Genomic DNA, 22,527 nt, shown 5'->3' with positions numbered 1-22,527 from the left:
ATATAGATATGATTATCATCATATACGAAACAGACAAAGAATGTGTACTTGAATAAATTGTTGAAAAATAATTTGAAACTAATTACCTCTTTTTCTTTTCATCTTGCTAAGTTTTTTGAACTGTTTCTGTGTGTGTATAGCTTCTTCGATCAATTCACATTATTTTTTCTACACTTATCCTATTTTGTCATCAGAAGTAAACATACTTAGGCATCAATATAATCAAATTCAATGTACCATTACTTATATGTTAGCTCTGTGGCAATGTGATTTAAAGAACCATTTCCATTAATCTCCTTCTATTTCCCTTGGTTGTTGAGCAATATTCTATTCCATAGTTTTTGTTTAGTCATAATACTCATTATACAACTTGTCTCTCGCATACTTCCAGATTTTGCCTATCCTTTTCAAGATCATTCTCTTAATAATTCCTCCATCATCTTTATCAAATTGAAATATTTTGTACAAAAATATTTTGTGCAATAATAGAGCCTCCATCAAAGTTTAGTTTTGGTGGTCACAAGTTCAACCCTATAAAATAACCGAGAGTATTAGTCTCAGTCATTCTCCCTAGGAATTACAATCGAGTTCTCAATTATTGGTTATGAGTTTCACGAAGTTGGGTTGATGATAAGACAAGAAATTAAATGGCAAGAAATGTAAAATTAAACAACTAAATATAACAACTAATAAAGAGGCATTCATGGCAATGATTGAGAATCAAGGCTTTCTATCATAGTCATTAATTATCAAGAGCTAGTCCTATTTCGTCATCTCCAACATCAGGAGAAAGTCAAATAAGCCTAATTACTCCCAATCCATAAGTAATGTTAATGGATACAAGACTAACTAATCACTCTAGATCACCAATATAAATTGGGTATTAATGACTCAAGATTGCCCAATTTCTCTTTCCAAGCTAAGAATGCTCAAAATCTAATCTAAAACCTAACCAAGCATTTTGTCAAACACTTGGAAGGTGCAAAAGGAAAACATGGTAAAATTGTAAGGAATAATAAGATCTAAACTACCTAAAGCAAGAAAATAACAATAACAACTAAATTAAACATCAATAACGTGAAAACATAAAATTGCATTAAAGAAAATCCAAATCCAACAATAGTGCATGAACATGAAAAGAACATAAAAGGGAAAATTAACAAGAAGACTCAAGAGAACAAAGATGTAATAACAAAAAATTGCAATGTAAACTAATTGAAAACAAGAATTAAAACCTAAATCTAAGATGAATTTAAACTATGAACCCTAATTTCTAGAGAGAAGAGAGAGCTTCTCTCTTTAGAACTAACCTAAAGCATGTTTCCTTCACTATCTAATTGCCCCCTTATTTCCTCTTGAATTCTGCATCAAATAGCATCAGAAATGAGTTGGACTTGGGCCTAGATAGCTTAGAAATTGCCCCCAGCGTATTTACTTTAATGAGGTCACGTGACACTTGTCACGCATACGCATGGGTGACGCGTGCGTGTCGCCTGGAAAAATTCCCTCTCACGCGTACACGTGGATGACGCATGCACGTGGCCATGAATCCTTCAAATGCTTATTTCTTCATGAATTCTCCACTTTTACATGCTTTTTCTTCACTTCTTCCATCCAATCCTTGCTTTATGAACCTGAAATCACTCAACAAACATATCAAGGCATCGAATACAATTAAAGTGAATTAAATTTATCAATTTTAAAGGTCTAAAAAGCATATTTTTACTCTTAAGTACAATTTAGGGAGAATTACAAAACCATGCTATTTTATTGAATTAATGTGAGATAAGTCGATAAAATTCCCTAAATTTAACCCAAGATAAACTACAAAATTGGGGTTTATCAATAAGTCCAACTTGTTAATTGGTAAACCAAATTGACTTAATTTAACAACACAATCTACTTTTACCTTTATAATGTCATTATGAACATGGTCTTTATTTCTAACCTTTCTCCAATTTTTCTCACAAATAGAAAATTCACCAAAATAAGCACCCAAGTTCCAAGAAAGCCACTAAAAAGATTAGTTGCATCATCAATTGGTTATAATTTCTTATTGAACATAAATATGATCTTTGTATTGGAAGAAGGCTGCATAACTCCTCACACTCAAATGGGTATCTTTGGTGGTGTTGTCTCCCTCTAGAAAAGATGATACCCATTAATTCACTACAACATTTTGGAGCTGAAACAACATTTAAAAGTGTTGCCTAAAGTTTGATAAAAAAATTGCCTTTGATATATAGCAACGTTTTGGGACTTGAGGCAATGTTTTTGGGGGGCCTTGCAGATGCAGCCGTTGCCTTAGGTCAAGGCAACAGTTTTTTGCTTCAAAAGCAATGCTTTTAAACTGTGTTTTAGGCAACACTTTATACCTATTCTTTTAGCTGTCATGCTTCAGCTATTAGTAAAAAGTGTTGCCTGTTCTTTTGAGTATGTGATGAAGAGAGAATTATGCCAATTTGGAATTAAATAGATTTCCGTTGTAAGTATAGTCCGAACCGGCAATGAATCCTCTCAATCAAATTATAATCCTAAAGATATCACAATTCAATACAAAATTTACCGAGAGTATTTAGACTCCCGGGTTGTTCTCACTAGGAACTAATACCAATGAGCACACACAATTTTGGTTGTGAGAAGCAAATGGGTATTTTCAATGAAGAAGTAAGCAATAAAGGAATTAAAAAACAAGGCAAAGTTGTAATTAATAAACTAATAAAGGAATAAAAGAACTATGTATGCAATATAAACAAGTAAAGCTTTAAAGTGATGGAAAAATGGTTCAAAACATAAATGAAACATTGACTTGGGATGAGTTATGGAATCCCTTCCTTTCCATAACCACAACTATGATAATTACCACGAGTTAATCTCGCTTAGTTAACCCCTAACATCGAGGGGTAAGTCAAGCAAGCATAATTGACCTTAATCCATAAGTTCGAACCAACTTACCAAACTAGTTGGTAAAAGGCTAGCTTTAATGGAAACAAGAATCAACTAACTCCCTAAGAATTACCACTAAATATTGGACATTAAGGCTCTAGTAATCCATAGACTCATTTTTCCCAAGCCAAAGGGTGGAAATTTACCCCATAGCTAGGGTTGACATTTCATCAAACACCTAGTATGCATATTCACAAAACATGGCAAAATTGGTAAATTGATGAAAGCTATAAACCATAAATGATCAAAATCAACAAAAATAACTTGAACAAATATATAAGAGCCATCAAACATCAAATTAAACAACTAGTAATCCAAAATTGCAACGCAAAGTAAATATTGACAAGGGAAATGAAAATAAGGGAAAATGTAGAACAAGCAATGTATTAAAAGAGATAATTGAAGGAATACTTAGAATAAAAGTTGTTAGAATCGAAAATCAAACTTGAAGTATAAAATTCTACAAACCCTAATTAAAACCATAAGAGATAATTTCCTAACCTTTACTACTCCTACTCCTACTATATGTTTTTCCTAGTCTAAGATGGCTCTCTTGCTATGTGTTGCTGCTCCCTAAATATAGCCTCTTGAACCAGCCTCAAGCCTTTAGAAATGGGCCAAAAGGAGCCCCAAATCGCGAGTGTACATGCATTTTTAATGAAGGCACGCACTGGAACCTGTGAGGACGCATAGGCGTGTGTGTCCGCACACTTCGCCAAATTTCCACTTGTGCGCACGCACAGATGGTTGTGCACATGCACACTCCACGATGCTCTGGATTCGCTCTGCTTGGGTTCTTGTGCATACGCAAAGGTAGTGCGTACGCATGCACGCATGCTAATTCCTTTTGTGCATACGCACACATCCTTGTGCGTACGCACGCATGGCTGAGCTCTCCTCCTTTATTTTCTTCATGTTTTCTCCCAAATGCATGCTCCTCTTCCATTCCCACCAAGCCATTTCTACCTTATTCATATGAAATCACTCAACAAACATATCACAGCATCGAATGGAATAAAAGTGGGATTAAATTGCTCAATTTAAGCACAGAAATGCATGTTTTCACATTCAGGTTCAATTTAAGGATCAAACACAAAAGTATGCTATTATGGTGCTTAAGTGTAGGTTTATGTGATGAAATTCACTCAAATCAAGCTAAAATATATCAAAAAATATGGACTCATCAATTCCCACACACTTAAACAATTGCATGTCCTCATGCTAAACCAAACAAGGAGAATGGTCAAAGGGAAACAACTTATTGAATGCAGCTATCTATAAGCATGCAAGCATGTATATACTATATATAACTATATATACTATAGTATCCTATTAAATTGGTGAAAATAAACAATCAAATTCCCAAGAAAGTATATAGACATATAGGGCTAAGCAAGGAAATAATCCAATTCACTCAAAATCTAAAGAATTGATTTACTCATTGATAAGGAAAAAGCGATTCCACACAAAATCACCGGCAAGTGTACTGGGTCGCATCAAGTAGTAATAACTCACAAGAGTGAGGTTGATCCCACAGGGATTGATGGATCAAGCAACTTTAGTGAGATGATTAGTCTAGTCAAGCTAACAGTGTTGAATTCAGTGAAATTGAACTAGCAGAAGGTAAATTACAGTGAATTACAAGTGAAGAAGAAGCAAATTGTAGAAACATAAAGTGGAAGAAAGCAAAAGAGCTGAAACTTAAATTGCAAGAAAGGTAAATGACTAAAGTTTAAAGTGCAAGGAATTTAAATTGCTAAATCTAAAGTGCAAGGGAACTTAAATTGCATGAAGAATAAAGGGATTTGGGTGCTGGGAATTAAAACAAAACTGAAATGAGGAAATTCAGAAACAGATCAATTCAGTACCAAAACAGAAATGTAGAAGTACAGAAGAATCAAAATAGAATGAAAACGTAAATCACGATTGTTCTCTTAACAAAACAGAAAAGAAGAAATTGCAGAAGGAAGAAGACAAAAACAGAAAAGAAAAGAAAACCCAAATCTGATCTTGATTCTCCAATTCTAGAAGGGAAAAATTATAAGAGAGCTTTCTATTCTACTCCTACTCCTACTGCTCTCTATTAGAGCCTAACCGTCCTTAATGAAATAAAATTGATGCCTTTATATAGGCTTTACAAAATGAAAATGAAATTGAAATTAAAAACAAATTACAATTCAAATGAAATTTCCATTATAATTGTTTCTGGTGCCTTTGAGTCATGTCAAATGGGCTTTTATTGGTTTTGGGGATTCAATGAAATGAGTTTTTGATTTGGCCTTGAAGAAGTGGGTCAGGATGCATTTGTTGATGCTCCCAGTGGAGCGCTCCGTTGAGACAATGAGCATCCCGTTCACTCACCAAGTGTGCTTCCTTTGGGTGTGCATCTTTCTTCCCTGACACTCTCTTATTGAGCGCTGCGTTCCCTTGCTGAGCGCTGCACCATTTGGTGCGCATTTTCTTCAACTGGCGCTCCCTTAGTGAGTGCTACGTTGGTTCCTTGAGCGCTGCCTTAGTGAGCGCTACACAAAACCTGGCTTCCAAGCTTGATTTCCCCGAAAAAGTGAACAAGTTAACGTGGCGCTCACTTTGGAAGTGAATGCTACTCCAAAATGTTTTTGGACTTTAAATATGCCTATCACTTGTGCTTCAATTTCATGCCAAATATAGATTATTATATATCACTGTAAAGCTCTGAATGTTAGCTTTGCAATGCAACTAAAAGCGTATCAGTTGGACATTTGTAACTCAAGTTATGGTCCTTTGAAGAAGGCATGGTTGTGCTGTCAGGGGTCGCTGATTTTCTTCCTTAGCGCTCTCTTAGTGAGCGCCAAGTTAACTTAGTGAGAGCTGTTTGAAGGCCAAACTTAGCGCCAGCTTATGGAGCCCACAATTAATGTTCACCCCAAACTATTATATATCGTTGGAAAGCTCTGGATGTCTACTTTCCAATGCATTTGAGAGCGCATCATGTAAATCTCTACAGTTCAGGTTATCCTCCTTGGAAGGTGAAGAGGTCAGCTGGCCGTACTGCAGGTTGATACTATGTTCATCTTTGCATTTTTGGGGTAAGTTTTCTCCCTCAGATTCAGTGTCCACCATATAGTGCCATATATGCCTGGAAAGCTCTAGATTCCTACTTTCCTATGCCACTTGAATAACCTCATTTAGAGTTTTTTAGCTCAAGTTATTATTGTTGGAGTGTAAAGAGGTCAGGGTTGCAAATCCTCTTTGCTCCTCCTTGAGTCTGTTTCCAACTCTTTTGCCACCTTGGGAGTGTGATTCTTCTTTTATTGCTTTTGTTGCTTCTTTTTTCCACTTATTTCCTACAAAAATTATAAAATCAAAAGATCAAAGAAATATACCATTTAAGCACAAATGCATTCAATATTTAAGCACTAATCATCAATTTCTTGTATGAAAAAGCATAGAAAAACATGACATGATGACATGTCATCACAACACCAAACTTAAACCTTGCTTGTCCCCAAGCAAGAAAAGAATCATGCAGTAAATTTTGACAAATCAAGGTGGGAAGAATAGCAAGTTAATGTTCATGGTTGGCTAGTTTTCTATGCATGCTACAATCACAAAAGAAATGTAAATGACTGATGCTTCTATCTAGCTCATTTTATGAAATATTTTCCTTATATTTCTTCCTTGAAACAAGCTTTTACATTCTCTTAGTAGCTTCTCCTTTTGGGTGCTTTGTCCCATGAGTTGATAACAAAGCTACGACTCTAAATGCTTTATTTTCAAGTATTACCACTTGATACACAAGCACCACAAGTATTTAATCAGAGGACTTCTTTAAGCTCTTTTATTTCTTTTCTTTACTCTCTAATCATTGATGCTCAGAGCCTTGAGCTTTGAGGGAGTGCATTTGCACTTGTGCCTAACCTTGACTCTAAATGTTTTGTTTTCAAGCTTTTTGTTTGACACATAAACACCACAAGTACTTAACAATGAAATTGTCATTGGTACTCAGAGCCTTCAGCTTTCTCATTCTTTCCCCTTTTTCTTTCTTGCCTTAATTTGCAATTGTTTCTTCAAGGTTTTCATGATTTCCAAAGATTTCACAAAATGTCCTAGATGAAAACTTGAATTAAATAAAATCTAATGCAATTGAGCAACAATTAATCATACTAGCCTTCTAATACTTGTATGCCTATGATAAGTTCTTCTTTAATGACCTTGTTTGTTTATGATCATGATGCTTTATTGCTTTTGAACTCACAAAATCCAAGATGGTAGTTATAATGTCACTGCAAGATGTTACAATTTAGTAATTAAACTATGCTTATTCACAACACACATGCATAAAGAGAAGATAAAGACAGTCATGCAATTTATAGAGTTGGAAATAAGTAGGAGGAAAAAGAAACATTACCACCTTGTAGTTCATCTTCATTCTTGTCGTCCTTTTCCTCCTATTCTTCCCCTTCCTACACCAGTCTTAGAATGCTTGCTTATCCTCAAGCAACAATTAACACAGTGGTAATGGGATCTATGATGGATCATGAGTGTCTCACAAAGTGAAATATTATTAGTACATGTGTTTAGGCAAGCAAAATGAAAAATAACAGTAAAGGCACAGGAAACATAGACATTGTGATTGCAAAAATAAGAGGGTGTGCATTATACATTGCATAAAGAATGAGTGGCACACCAAACTTAGTGTGACTCTTTCACTTGGATTTGATGCAAGTATCCAATATAGATTGGAAACAAATTTTTGTTGCATAGCAACACCAAACTTAGAATGCAATCATAGGTCAATTTATTTGAACTAAAACTAAACAAATGAAACTGTTATATGTTAATTACCAAGGGAAGAATCTGTCATGAATAAGGATTTCTTGGTGAAGTATTTAACAAAAACAGTTAAGGAGTAAAATAAATGGAAACATTAAAAACAAAGATTTAACTAAAACAAAGAGAATAAGAAAAATGACAAACCAAAAAAAAGATAACACTGTAAAGGCATTATGATTATGCAGACAAATGGTGTTACTGGATTTCTTGCATAGAGAATTAAGTGGCACACCAAACTTGGAAACTTAGTGTGACACTTTCAATTTAGAATTGATGCAATCATCCATAAGGATTGAAAACAGATTATTGTAGGGCAACACCAAACTTAGAATGTAATCATATGCCAATTTATTGAAATTTAAACAAAGCAGATAGAGAAAATAAACAAAGCAAAGGAATGAAGTGTTACCTAAGGTTGGGTTGCCTCCCAACAAGCGCTCTTTTAGTGTCATTAGCTTGACATGTTGTTCTTCACTTTCTTCCTCTTCTTCTAGTTTGTTAAGAGGAATGACCTCAAGGGAGGGAAAGATTCAGCTATTGTCCCCTGTTTTGGTCTCTCTTCAGCAAGCTTCCTTTTGTTAATGGCTTGATTGACCTTGCTTGCTGCTGGTTCAGGGGTTGGATTGTTTGTAGTTGACCTTCTCTTCTTCCTGAATGTTGTCCTTGGTATCTTGGTCACAATCCTCTTCTCGGTGCTCTTGTTAGTTGCCTTCACTTCTTGGATATCAAGATTTAGTGGTTATGTTTTGGTTGGAGTATTCTCTTCATCAAGAGCTTCTTGCATTGGTGGTTTAATGAGCCATTCATCCATGTAATTTTCTGCTTCACTTGAGTTTAGACTTCCTTGATTGTCTTCCTCACTTTCTTGTTTTTCTACTTCCTCTTTTGCATCCACCAATTGGTCTTCATCTTCCTTGCATAGCAGTTTTGAGTGTTTCTTTATTTTCTCTAAGTGCTCATCCATCTTTTGAAGGAGGATTTCCTGTTCTTTCCAGGATTGTTCTTGCTTTTTCAATAATTCTCTGGACTTTTGAAGGGGATCCTCAGCTACTAGCTCAAAAGATGAAGGTTGAGAAAAATTTTATGGATATAGATATGTTGTGATGAGGTTGTTTTGAGTGGTATGGAATGAATCTTGTGAATTGTGGAATAAATTTTGTGGTTGGTGGAATGAGTTGTGTGGATCTTGGAGGAGACTTTGTGTTGAGGCATAATCAAGTGATGAAAAATTTTCAAATGAGGAACTGGGAGGTGAGGTTGGACAAGTTTGCATAAATGAATTGAAGGTTTGCTCAAGTGATGATGGCTCTTGATAAATGGAGTATAAACTGTTAAATGCTTTTTGGTTTTGATCCTCCCATCCACAATGTGAATCATTGTAGAATTCATCACAGTATGGATCATTTTGTGGCATTAGGGAACAATCTTGCATGAATTTATTGAAAGCATACTCTAGTGATGATGTCTCTTGATGAGTGGAGTATGAACTATTGAATGTTGTTTGGTTTTGATCCTTCCACCCACAACTTGATTGATTGTTGAATTCATCACAGTGTGGATTATTTTGTGGCATGGAGGAACAATCTTCCATGTATGTACTGACAGCATAATCAAGTGATAATATCTTTGATTGATTAGAACGTGAATCATTGCAATTCCCTTCCCAGCCATCATTTGTGTGCATGTCATAATAGTATGAGTCACTTTGTGGCTCTGGGAAGTAGTTCATTTTACTTGATTGTTCGTACTCTCTCATTCCTTGTTGATATTCCCAGTCACCATGAGGGTAATGACCTAAATCATCTTGTGGTGGTAGGCAATATCTCATGAAATTATCTTGGTCATTTTCTGAAGCATATCCCCATTGATTGGAGTGCTCAGAATCTGTGATTTCTTGGTGATATTCCCAGCCACCATTAGAATTGTCAATTGGTGATGGTGGGTAATATCCCATGAAATTTGTTTGATCAAAAGATGAGTTGAACTCCATTTGAATTTTGTAAAACACATCACCAATGAAAATTGAAATTCATGTCACAAGTGAGAATTTCTTAGTGAGGCAATAACTCAAACACCTTAGCATCAGCATAAAACAGAGAATTAAAAGATCAAAACAAAGAAAATGCTTAATCTAGACTTCTCACCCACTTAATCATTGTCGATCTATATCAATCCCTGGCAATGGCGCCAAAAACTTGATGAGGGAAAAGCGATTCCACACAAACTCACCGGCAAGTGTACTGGGTCACATCAAGTAGTAATAACTCACAAGAGTGAGATCAATCCCACAAGGATTGATGGATCAAGCAACTTTAGTGAGGTGATTAGTCTAGTCAAGCTAACAGTATTGAATTGAGTGAAATTGAACTAGCAGAAGGTAAATCATAGTGAATTACAAGTGCAGAAGAAGTAAATTGCAGAAAATTAAAGTGTAAGAAAGCAAAAGAGCTGATACTTAAATTGCAAGAAAGGTAAATGACTGAAGCTTAAAGTGCAAGGAATTTAAATTGCTGAATCTAAAGTGAAAGGGAACTTAAATTTCATGAAGAATAAAGGCATTTGGGTGCTGGGAATTAAAACAACACTGAAAAATGTGAAGTGTAGTAAACTAAAGAGCTCTTCAGATGAGAAAATTTAGAAACAGATCAATTTAGTACCAAAATAGAAATGTAGAAGTGTAGAAGAATCAAAATGGAATGAAAACTTAAATCTCAATTGTTCTCTTAACAAAATAGAAAAGAAGAAATTGCAGAAGGAAGAAGATGAAAGCAGAAAAGAAAAAAAATCCAGATCTAATCTTAATTCTCCAATTCCAGAAGGGAAAAATTAAAAGAGAGCTTTCTATTCTACTTCTACTCCTACTGCTCTCTATTAGAGCCTAACCGTCCTTAATGAAAAAAAATTGATGCCTTTATATAGGCCTTACAAAATGAAAATGAAATTAAAATAAAAACCAAATTACAGTTCAAATGAAATTCCTATTCTAATTGTTTCTTGTGCCTTTGAGTCATGTCAAATGGGCTTTTGTTGGTTTTGGGGAATCAGTGAAATGGGTTTTTGGTTTGGCCTTGAAGAAGTGGGTCAGGATGCATTTGTTGATTCTCCCAGTGGAGCGCTCCGCTGAGACAATGAGCGTCCCGTTCACTCACCAAGCATGCTTCCTTTGGGTGTGCATTTTTCTTCCCTGGCACTCTCTTATTGAGCGCTGCGTTCCCTTGCTGAGCGCTGTACCATTTGTTGTGCAGTTTCTTAAACTGGTGCTCCCTTAGTGAACGCTACGTTGGTTCCTTGAGCACTGTCTTAGTGAGCACTACACAAAACCTTGTTTCCAAGCTTGATTTCCCCAAAAAAGTGAACAAAGTGAACGTGGCGCTCACTTTGGAAGTGAATGCTACTCCAAAATGTTTTTGGACTTTAAAGATGTCTATCACTTGTGCTTCAATTTCATGCCAAATATAGATTATTATATATCGTTGAAAAGCTCTGAATGTCAGCTTCCAACGCAATTGAAAATGAATCAATTGAACATCTGTAACTCAAGTTATAGTCCTTTGAAGAAGGCATGGTCGTGTTGTCAGGGGTCACTGGTTTTCTTCCTTAGCGCTCTCTTAGTGAGCGCCAAGTTAACTTAGTGAGCGCTGTTTGAAGGCCAAACAGAGCGCCAATTTCTGGAGCCCAAACTTAATGTTCACTCCCATACTATTATATATCGTTGGAAAGCTCTAGATGTCTACTTTTCAATGCATTTGAGACTGCATTATTCAAAGATCTACAGATCAAGTCATTCTCCTTAGAAGGTGAAGAGGTCAGCTGGCTTTACTGCAGGTTGATACTATGTTCATCTTTGCATTTTCGAGGTACGTTTTCTCCCTCAGATTCATTGTCCACCATGTAGTGCAATATATGCTTGAACCATGCTCTAGATTCCTACTTTCTTATGCCACTTGAATCATCTCATTTGGAGTTTTGTAGCTCGAGTTATTCTTGTTAGAGTGTAAAGAGGTCAGGGTTGCAAATCCTCTTTGCTCCTCCTTGAGTCTGTTTCCAACTATTTTTCCACCTTGGGAGTGTGATTCTTCTTTTAGTGCTTTTATTGCTTTTTTTCCACTTATTTCCTACAAAATGTATAAAATCAAAAGATCAAAGAAATATACCATTTAGGCACAAAAGCATTCAATATTTAAGCACTAATAATCAATTTCTGGTATGAAAAAGCATAGAAAAACATGACATGATGACATGTCATCACTCATCAAAATGAAACAACTTGCAAGAATACATGATAAGAAGTATGGAAACATAGAGTTGAGTGATCGAACCCTCACTAGGTGTATATACACTCTAATCGCTCGGTGTTTAGAGTCAATTTTCTCAGGTCTCCTCGTAATCATGCTATCAAGGATTTGCTTTTCATCTAACAATCAACAAATATGTGATGCATGAATGCAATTATCATGAGGTCTTTAGAGGGTTGTAATGGGGTTATGGTTAAGGTAGGATAAATATGGCTAAGTGGACTAAGGAATTGGATCTTTGATTAGCTCGAGTGTCCAACTCAACCTACATCAACCAAATAACAAAATATGCAACCTAACTTCCCATAATCACACTTTTTATACACATTCATGCATCTTTTTCATACAAGTGCACATATGCATTTCTTATTCATTTTTTTCCTTTGGGATGACTTTTGTCCTATCTTATTACATATATATTTTTTTTCTTTTTTTTCTTATGACAAATGCATATGGTTAAAGCAAATCGATACATGAATGTACACCCATTTTCCAAAATTTTCAATAAAATATCCAAAATAAACTTTTTCATTTACTACCAATGTTTTCCATAACTTCCCCCACACTTAAATAAAACACACACCTTCAACCTAAGTGATGAGCGGATAATTTATACGCTTTTTGGGGGTAATTTCATGTAGATTTTAGTATGTTTTAGTTAGTTTTTAATAGATTTTTATTAGTTTTTAGGCAAAAATCTTATTTATGGACTTTACTATGAGTTTGTGTGTTTTTCTATGATTTCAGGTATTTTCTGGCTGAAATTGAAGGAGCTGAGCAAAAATCTGATATAGGCTGAAAAAGGACTGCTGATGCTGTTGGATTCTGACCTCCCTGCACTCGGAATGGATTTTTTAGAGCTACAGGAGTCTAATTGGCGCTCTCTCAATTGGGTTGACATCCAGGGCTTTTCAGCAATATATAATAGTCTATACTTTGCGCGACGATAGATGACGTAAACTGGCATTCAACGCCAGTTCCATGTTGTAGTCTGGCATTCAGTGCCAGAAACAGGTTACAAGTTGGAGTTCAACGCCAGAAACAGGTTACAACCTAGAGTTCAACTCCAGAAACAGCCCAAGCACGTGAGAAGCTTAAGTCTCAGCCCCAGCACACACCAAGTGGGCCCCAGAAGTGGATTTATGCACTATCCATCTTAGTTTACTCATTTTATGTAAACCTAGGTTACAAGTTTAGTATTTAAACAACTTTTAGAGACTTATTTTGTATCTCATGACATTTTAGATCTGAATTTTATACTCTTTGACAGCATGAGTCTCTAAACCCCATTGTTGGGGGTGAGGAGCTCTGCAATGTCTCGATGAATTAATGCAATTATTTCTGTTTTCCATTCAAACACGCTTGTTCTTATCTAAGATGTTCATTCGTACTTCACTATGAAGAAGGTGATGATCCATGACACTCATCATCTTCCTCAATCCATGAACGTGTGCCTGACAACCACCTCCATTCTACATCAGATTGAATGAATATCTCTTAGATTCCTTAATCAGAATCTTCGTGGTATAAGTTAGAATTGATGGCGGCATTCATGAGAATCTGAAAAGTCTAAACCTTGTCTGTGGTATTCCGAGTAGGATTCTGGGATTGGATGACTGTGACGTGCTTCAAACTCGTGAGTGTTGGGCATGATGACAAACGCAAAAGAATCAATGGTTTCTATTCCGACATGATCGAGAACAAACAGATGATTAGCCGTGCTGTGACAGAGCATTTGGACCATTTTCACTGAGAGGATGGGAAGTAGCCATTGACAACGGTGACACCCTACATACAGCTTGCCATGGAAGGAGGCTTGCGTGCGTGAAGAGGAGTACAAGAGAAAAGCTGAAATTTAGAAGACAAAGCATCTCCAAAACTCCAACATATTCTCCATCATTGCATAATAAGTATTTCGAGTTTTCCAACATTATTTACTATTTTTATTCCAACTTTATATTACTTAATCCATGTCCTTTTGTTCATTTGCAAGTCAACTGATAATCATAATTGGTATCCTAACTAAGAATAATAAAATAACCATAGCTTGCTTCAAGCCAACAATCTCCGTGGGATTCGACCCTTACTCACGTAATGTATTACTTGGACGACCCAGTGCACTTGCTGGTTAGTTGTGCGAGGTTATGAAGAATTGTGATTTTCAATTTCGTGCACCACTAAGCTAATCAAAGATGTAATTCAAGGTGACTCATGGTTTTTGCTTAGGGTTATGATGTGCTAACAATTAGAACAAAGGGGATTAAGAGGCTCAAAAGGGGTTAACAAAGGTAGATGCAAGGGTAGGTCCATATGGGTGAATGAGTTTAATCCAAAGATGACCTCAATCATGCTAAATGCAATCACATCAAATATTGGAAATAAAGAATCGAGCAAAACCAAGATTACAATAGTAGAAGGAGCATAGCACACAATGAACAAAATTTGTGATTATAATGTGTAACCACTCATTCAAGCTCAAGAAATCACAAGGTATTTTGTTCTTCTCTCTTCTATGTTCCATAAAGATCATTATAGCAAGTTTTAAAAAAACAATTATTTTCCAAATCAATTCAATAGAATGCCTTGAGACAAAATTCTTGGAAATCATTGTTGTTTTTCACCAAAATTATTTCCTATATGTATGTATGTATGTATGTGATGGATGCAATTTTCAAAATTTTTCTAGTTATCTTCCTAATTTTCAACAACCAAAAACTAACATGAACAATTAGGACAAAATTGAACTAGGCACATGCTATTCACAATATCCAATCACAACCAACATCTATACTATATATACAATGAAAATGCAATATGTATATACAAACTAGAGTAAAGATGCAATAATCAAAAATACTAACAAATATCTACAAGAAACATAATAAAAGAAAACAAAAAAAGAAAGTGCAAAGTGTTTGGGAAAAGAAAGTTTACTCCCCAAAATGGCGAATCCTACCCCAGACTTAAGCTTTGCACAGTCCTCCGTGCACGAACACGATCCAGGAGGGAATGTCTCTAAGTTCTCCCACCTTCAGCTAGTGGATGCAGGGACTCGGGTTGGCATCTCCTTTTTCGGCGTCCTCTTCCTTTCCCGGCTCCTTGCCTTTATGTCTCATCCACAAAAAGAATGAATAAATTATAAGTAAAAAGCATAGGGCAAGTAGCACAAAAGAGTAAATGAAGAAGTAAATAAGCATCTAATTGAGGAAGTATCCATAATGGTGTGGTATAATGAAAATGAGATAAGCCGTGTGTGTTTTCCAATTATGCGCGCTGTTGGAACACACACAACAGCCGGTTAAAAGGGCATCCACACAAGGAAAAAGTAAGCATGTGCTTCTCAATTAGATGGCATAGGTAGCATTTAAAGAATAAGGAAAACTTTAGACATAAATAAACCCAGGTAACTGATGAGCGGATAATTTATACACTTTTTGGCATTGTTTTTAGGTAGTTTTTAGTATATTTTAGTTACCTTTTTAGTATACTTTTATTTGTTTTTATGAAAAAAATCACATTTCTGGACTTTACTATGAGTTTGTGTGTTTTTCTATGATTTCAAGTATTTTCTGGCTGAAATTGAGGGACCTGAGCAAAAATCTGATTCAGAGACTGAGAAAGGACTGCAGATGCTGTTGGATTCTGATCCTCCTACACTCGAAGTGGATTTTCTGGAGATAAAGAAGCCTAATTGGTGCACTCTCAATTGCGTTTGAAAGTAGACATCCTGGGATTTCCAGCAATGTATAATAGTCTATACTTTGCCCAAGATTTGATGGCCCAAATTGGCGACCAAATGCTAACCAAAGACCCTTTTCTGGCGTAAAATGCCAGGAACTGGCACGAGAACTGGAGTTAAACGCCCAAACTGGCATCAAAGCTGGTGTTTAACTCCAAGAACGGCCTATGCACATGAAAGCTTCAAAGCTCAGCCCAAGCACACACTAATTGGGCCCCGGAAGTGGATTTCTGCACTATCTGCACTTAGTTACTCATTTTTTGTAATCCCTAGTAACTAGTTTAGTATATATAGCACTTCTTACTATTGTATTAGAGGGAGGCTTGTAGCTTTTGAGAATTATCTTATGGCACTTGGGAGACTGGCCATTCGGCTATGCCTAGACCTTCTTCTCTTACGTATTTTCTACGGTGGAGTTTCTACACCTCATAGATTAAGGTAAGGAGCTCTGCTGTTCTTCATGAACTAATGCAAGTATTATTGTTTCTCTTTCAATTCACGCCTACTTCTTCTCCGAGAGATACTCTCGTACTTAATTCAGTTAAGTCAGAATGAAGGGGGTGACCCGTGACAATCACCCACTATCTTCATTACTCGCTTAGCCAAGATCCGCGTGCCTGACAACCACAAGCGGTCTACATGATGTTCAACATAGTCATTGGATGATAGCTGGAGTATAATCGCTTGGGTCTTTAATCCGCGGAACGAGTCCGTGAGGTTAGAACGTTCGTGATATAGGCTAGAAACAATTGGCAGCATTCCTGAGTTCCGAAAAGTCTAAACCTTGTCTATGGTATTCCGAGTAGGATTTGGGACGGGATGACTGTGATGAGCTTCAAACTCACGACTGTTGGACGTAGTGACAGTGTGCAAAAGGATAAATGTATCCTATTCCGACACAAGTGGGAACCGACAGATGATTAGCCATGCGGTAGCTGTGCCTGATATTTTTCATCCAAGACGAGATATCCGACAGTTGATTAGCCGTACAGAAACCGTAGCCGGACCATTTTCACTGAGAGGATCTTACAGCTTGCCATGGAAGGGAGCACGCATGACTGGATGAAGACAATAGAAAAGCAGAGGTTCAGAAGCAACAAAGTATCTCCAAACGCTTATCTGAAATTTCCACCAATGAATTACATAAGTATCTCTATGTTATTTTCCATTTTATTTGCCTTTTGATTATCAATACCTCATAACCATTTGAATCCGCCTGACTGAGATTTACAAAATGACCATAGCTTGCTTCAAGCCGACAATCTCCGTGGGATCGACCCTTACTCATGTAAGGTATTATTTGGACGACCCAGAGCACTTGCTGGTTAGTTGTGCGGAGTTGCGAAAAGTGTGATCACAATTTCGTACACTAGTAACCACAAAAGTGAATTGAGTAATTGGGATGTTGGATGTTGAACTTGTGCAAGTGAAAGCGCAAGATTGATATAAAATTGCACAATAAATAACAACCAATCCATCGATGAAAAGAAAATCATTTTTTCATCATAAATGTTAAGAAAGAGTCACATGGTAAAGATACTTGTTACAAAAAGTGATATGCTTGATAAAAATAAAGTTAAGTCACTCAAACAAATGCAAAGAATTAACAAGGAGCAAGTACCGGTCATGTGATGAATTTAATATGGAAATCATGATGAACAAGTAATTTCAACTCAAATCACTTAGTTCAATGCACTTACATAATTTGTCCTAGTGGTACAATCAAAACGTTAGTTATCAAACCCACTAGGTACTAGTAAATTAAGCAAAGTATAAGTGCATTGGTGTAATTCAATCAAGAAACAACCTAATCAATCATTAAACACTTGCAATTTATTTAATTAGAAACAACTAAAGTAAAACTAATATAATAACTAAAATGAAAATGAAATGCAATGAATATTAAGTAAAACAAGAGGAAAAACATGGAAAAAGCAAGAAAAAACAGGGGTGGAGGGGGCGGAAGTGCATTAGGGCTTAAATGGAAGAGAAATAAAAATTTTTCCTAAAACAGCACTTGTGCGTACGCACAAACATGTGTGCGTACGCACACTAGGTGAAAAGGGAAGGGGTGCGCTCACACAGAGCAAGCGAACGCTCTGGATAGAAAGGAGGTGTTAGAGTTGTGCGTACGCACCAGCGTGTGTGCCCGCATAGGACACTTTTTTTCAACAAGGATCATGTGTGCGTGCGCACAGTGGACTGTGCATACGCACAGGGGCGAAAAGGGTGGGTGCATGTGCATAGGCTAAGCCAATGCTCCCAATAGAGAGGATGCAACTTGGCGTGCAGATGCACAAGTCGATGCGGCCGCACAGACGGCGCGAAATTGAAGACGCGTGTGTACGCACAAAGTAGTGCACACGCACAGACCAAAGAAAAACAGAGCGTGCCCACGCACAGACCGTGCTGGCGCTGCGGACAGAGGGCAATACAAAGAGTGTGCGGGCGCACAAGCTTGTGCGCTCGCACAGGTCGCAAAACTCACAGTTGTGTGCGCACGCACAGCATCGTGCGTACGCACAGATACCCTGTTTTGAAAAATATTTTCTTTCAAAATCTAATACACTCAACCTTAGCTCAACCAAAATTCAACCCCAAAAGAGCAAACATTCCCAAAATCATGATCCATACCAAAACTTAACCTACCAAACTCAAAATTAAATTAACCTAAGCTAACCAAAACAAGAAAACATGCAAAAAACTAAAATTGAAACAGGTAAAGGATAGGAACAATGTTACCATGGTGGGGTGTCTCCCACCTTACACTTTGGTTTATAGTCCTTAAGTTGGACTTGTTGAGGCGACTCTTGCTAGGGTGGCTTGTGTTTCCACTCCTCCTTAAATCTCCATCCATGCTTGGCTCTTAAAGCTCCTCTGAGATCCCATACTTGAGGTATTCGGTCACCTTCTTGTTGATCACTATGCTTCAAGCCGGATGAACAAGTTCTCAATTGACCCTTGTAGTATCCCAACATTCTCCGGAAATCACCCAATTGTGCTTCACACCATGCTTGAATCCCAAATCTTGATTTGGCTCTATTGATGAGCTTTGGACTTACTTGGCAACCAACACTTCTTTCTCCACCATGTACCAACCCAAGAAGGACCTTTAATTGGTAATTTGTTTCTAAGATAGCATATTGGTGGGGGCCAATGAAGCTCATAGGTGAAATTGCCACCCACTCAATATGTTCTTGGAACAGAATTGCTTCCTCACCAACTTCTTCTTCCCCATCACCCAAGTCATAACAAGGAGGTTGTGAGAAGTCTACCTCCATGTCTCTCTCAAAATTAATGGGAAGAGGCTCATTAGGATCATTGAGGGGATTGACCAAGGAGGACAAAAAATCACTAATAATAGAATCCTCATCTTGATCAATCTCCCTCATATCTTCCTTTCTCTCCTCCGGTTCACATACTTCACTCTCTCCCTCTTGTTGTACTTCAAGCTCAGACCCTTTTTCCTTCCCTTGTGGCTCCATGCTCTCCTCTTCACTACATGCATTAGTTGACCCTCCACATTTCTCAAGAGTAATGCCTTGATCGGATGAGTGTAGGAGAACTAAGCGGTTCACCGCTTCGGCTATGGTTGCCACGAATTGCCCTTGTGTCATTTGGAATCCTTCTTGCTCTTGGAGAAAGGCTTGAAGGTCTTGATGGTCTTGGGTCAAGGGTGGGAAAGCTTTACAATTAGGTGAGAAGGAAGGTTCATTGGTTGGGAAGAATATTGTATATGTGGGAGGTAGTTTATGTTGATGAGTATCTTGAGGTGGTATGTATGGATGTGGTTGTTGGTAGTGGTGTGGTGTTTGAAAATATGGTGATTGAGGGTTATGTTGGTGGTATGGGTCATAGGTATATGGTGATTGAGGGTTATGTTGGTGGTATGGGTCATAGGTATATGGTGGTGGAGGGGTATAGTGATAGTGGAATCCACCATATCCTAGGTTTGGGTCTGCATATTGAGGAAGGTTTGGCTCATTAGAGTATAGAGGAGGTTGCTCCCTCCAATATTGATGCTCCAATCCCATGATGCAATCCAAAATTGAGGTTATCAAACCCTACAAAATAATCACAACCCAACTCCAAACCAAGAGGGTGATAACTCATAGAGAAAATGGAAAATAAAAACTAAAGACATCAGGTGACAAAAGAAATAAAATTCTAATTATCAACAAAAGCAAGCAAACAAACAAAAAGTATGTATTCAAACTATTCACACGTTTACAACAACCAAAATATAGCACTCATGACGTTAGCTCCCCAGCAACGGTGCCAAAATTTTGATAGATGATGAGAATTTATGCCAACTCGGAAAACTAGATAAAGTAATTCCGTTGTGAGTATAGTCGAAACTGGAAATAGATCATCTCAATCAAAATTCAATTCAAGATAATGTCACAATTCAAAGCAAATATAAACCGAGAGTATTTAGACTCCCGGGTCGTTCTCCCTAGGAACTAATGCCAATAAGTGCATACAATTTTGGTTGTCAAGATCAAGGGGGTTTTTAATGATCGAAGACAAACAAAATAAAGGAATTAAAGAACGAGACAAAATTGCAATTTATAAACTAATAAAGGAATAAAAGAACTATGTATGCAATATAAACAAGTAAAGCTTTAAAGTGATGGAAAAATGGTTTAAAACATAAATGAAACCTTGACTTGGGATGAGTTATGGAATCCATTCCTTGCCAAAACCACCACTATAATAATTACCATGAGTTAATCTCGCTTAGTTAACCCCTAACATCGAGGGGTAAGTCAAGCAAGCATAATTGACCTTAATCCATAAGTTCTAACCAACTTACCAAACTAGTTGGTAAAAGGCTAGCTTTAATGGAAACAAGAATCAACTAAATCCCCAAGAATTACCACTAAATGTTGGACATTAAGGCTCTAGTAATCCATAGACTCATTTTCCCCAAGCCAAGGGGTGAAAATTTACCCCATAGCTAGGGTTGACATTTCATCAAACACCTAGAATGCATGTTCACAAAACATGGCAAAATTAGTAAATTGATGAAAGCTATAAACCATAAATGATCAAAATCAACAAAAATAACTTGAACAAATATATAAGAGCCATCAAACATCAAATTAAACAACTAGTAATCCAAAATTGCAATGCAAAGTAAATATTGACAAGAGAAATGAAAATAAGAGAAAATGTAGAACAAGCAATGTATTAAAAGAGAAAATTGAAGGAATACTTAGAATAAAAGTTGCTAGAATCCAAAATCAAACTTGAAGTATAAAATTCTACAAACCCTAATTAAAACCATAAGAGAGAATTTCCTAACCTTTACTACTCCTACTCCTACTATATGTTTTTCCTAGTCTAAGATGGCTCTCTTGCTATGTCTTGCTGCTCCCTAAATATAGCCTCTTAAACCAGCATCAAGCCTTTAGAAATGGGCCAAAAGGAGCCCCAAATTGCGAGTGTACGTGCATTTTTAATGAAGGCACGCACTGGGACCTGTGCGGACGCACATCGTTCGCACACTTAGCCAAATTGCCACTTGTGCGCATGCACACTTTGCGATGTTCTGGATTCACTCTGCTTGGGTTCTTGTGCATACGCAAGGGTAGTTGTGCGCACGCACGCATGCTGATTCCTTCTGTGCGTACGCACGCATCCTTGTGCGCACGCACGCATGGCTGAGCTCTCCTCCATTTTTTTCATCATGCTTTCTCCCAAATGCATGCTCCTCTTCCATTCCCACCAAGCCATTTCTACCTTATTCATCTGAAATCACTCAACAAACATGTCACGGCATCGAATGGAATAAAAGTGGGATTAAATTGCTCAATTTAAGCACAAAATGCATGTTTTCACATTTAGGTTCAATTTAAGGATCAAACACAAAAGTATGCTATTATGGTGCTTAAGTGTAGGTTTATGTGATGAAATCCACTCAAATCAAGCTAAAATATATCAGAAAATATGGACTCATCAGTATGCAATACTTTAAAATGTTGCCTATTGTTTAGAATATGCGACACGTTGAAATGCTGCTTATCTATTTGAATTTGCAACCTGTTAAAAGTGTTGCCTATCAGTTGGATGTGCAATCCCTTGAAGCATTGCCTATTCTTCTAAATATGCAACCCATATAAATGTTGCCTCTAAACTAAATATGCAACCATTGAAAGGTTGTCTATTTGGCTAAACATAAGGGTTGTTTTTGCAATAAAAATACAAAGAAGACATATGTAATCATTTTAATTAATAAATAAATTTGTACACAATAAAATTCAGAAAAGAGATAAAACCTTAATAACTAATGAAATTCTAATTAAAAGAGATATTAAAAGTTTCAACGAGCATTTTAAATACATGTATTCATGTTTGCCAATAAATCTCATAACAATTTGCTGAAAATTATTAGGATGCTTGGTTGAAAGCTCATCACAAAGATGTTGAAGATTATGTGTTCAGCTTTGTAATCATCTCCTCCACTAACCGCAGCTTAGCATCAGCCAATTTTTCTCCATCTACATCAATTTCTTCCACGATCCGCTCTATGAGCTCACGATTCATTTGTTTTTGTCTTGAACTATAATTGGAGTAATCTTTCAAAAGAAACAATAGTTCTCGAGCCATGTTCTTGGTTCTCCGTGTTCCATCTATGCCTAATTAAAGAAATTCTAGCACCACTCCCTCTCAAAGAATCATTCCTCTCTATTTCTCTCTGCAAATTTGGTATATGAGGAAAAGTATACT

This window comes from Arachis duranensis, chromosome 1, assembly GCF_000817695.3.
Source record: "Arachis duranensis cultivar V14167 chromosome 1, aradu.V14167.gnm2.J7QH, whole genome shotgun sequence".
NCBI lineage: Eukaryota > Viridiplantae > Streptophyta > Magnoliopsida > Fabales > Fabaceae > Arachis > Arachis duranensis.
The sequence above is the reverse complement of the archived record's forward strand: the minus strand, read 5'-3'. Positions refer to the sequence as shown.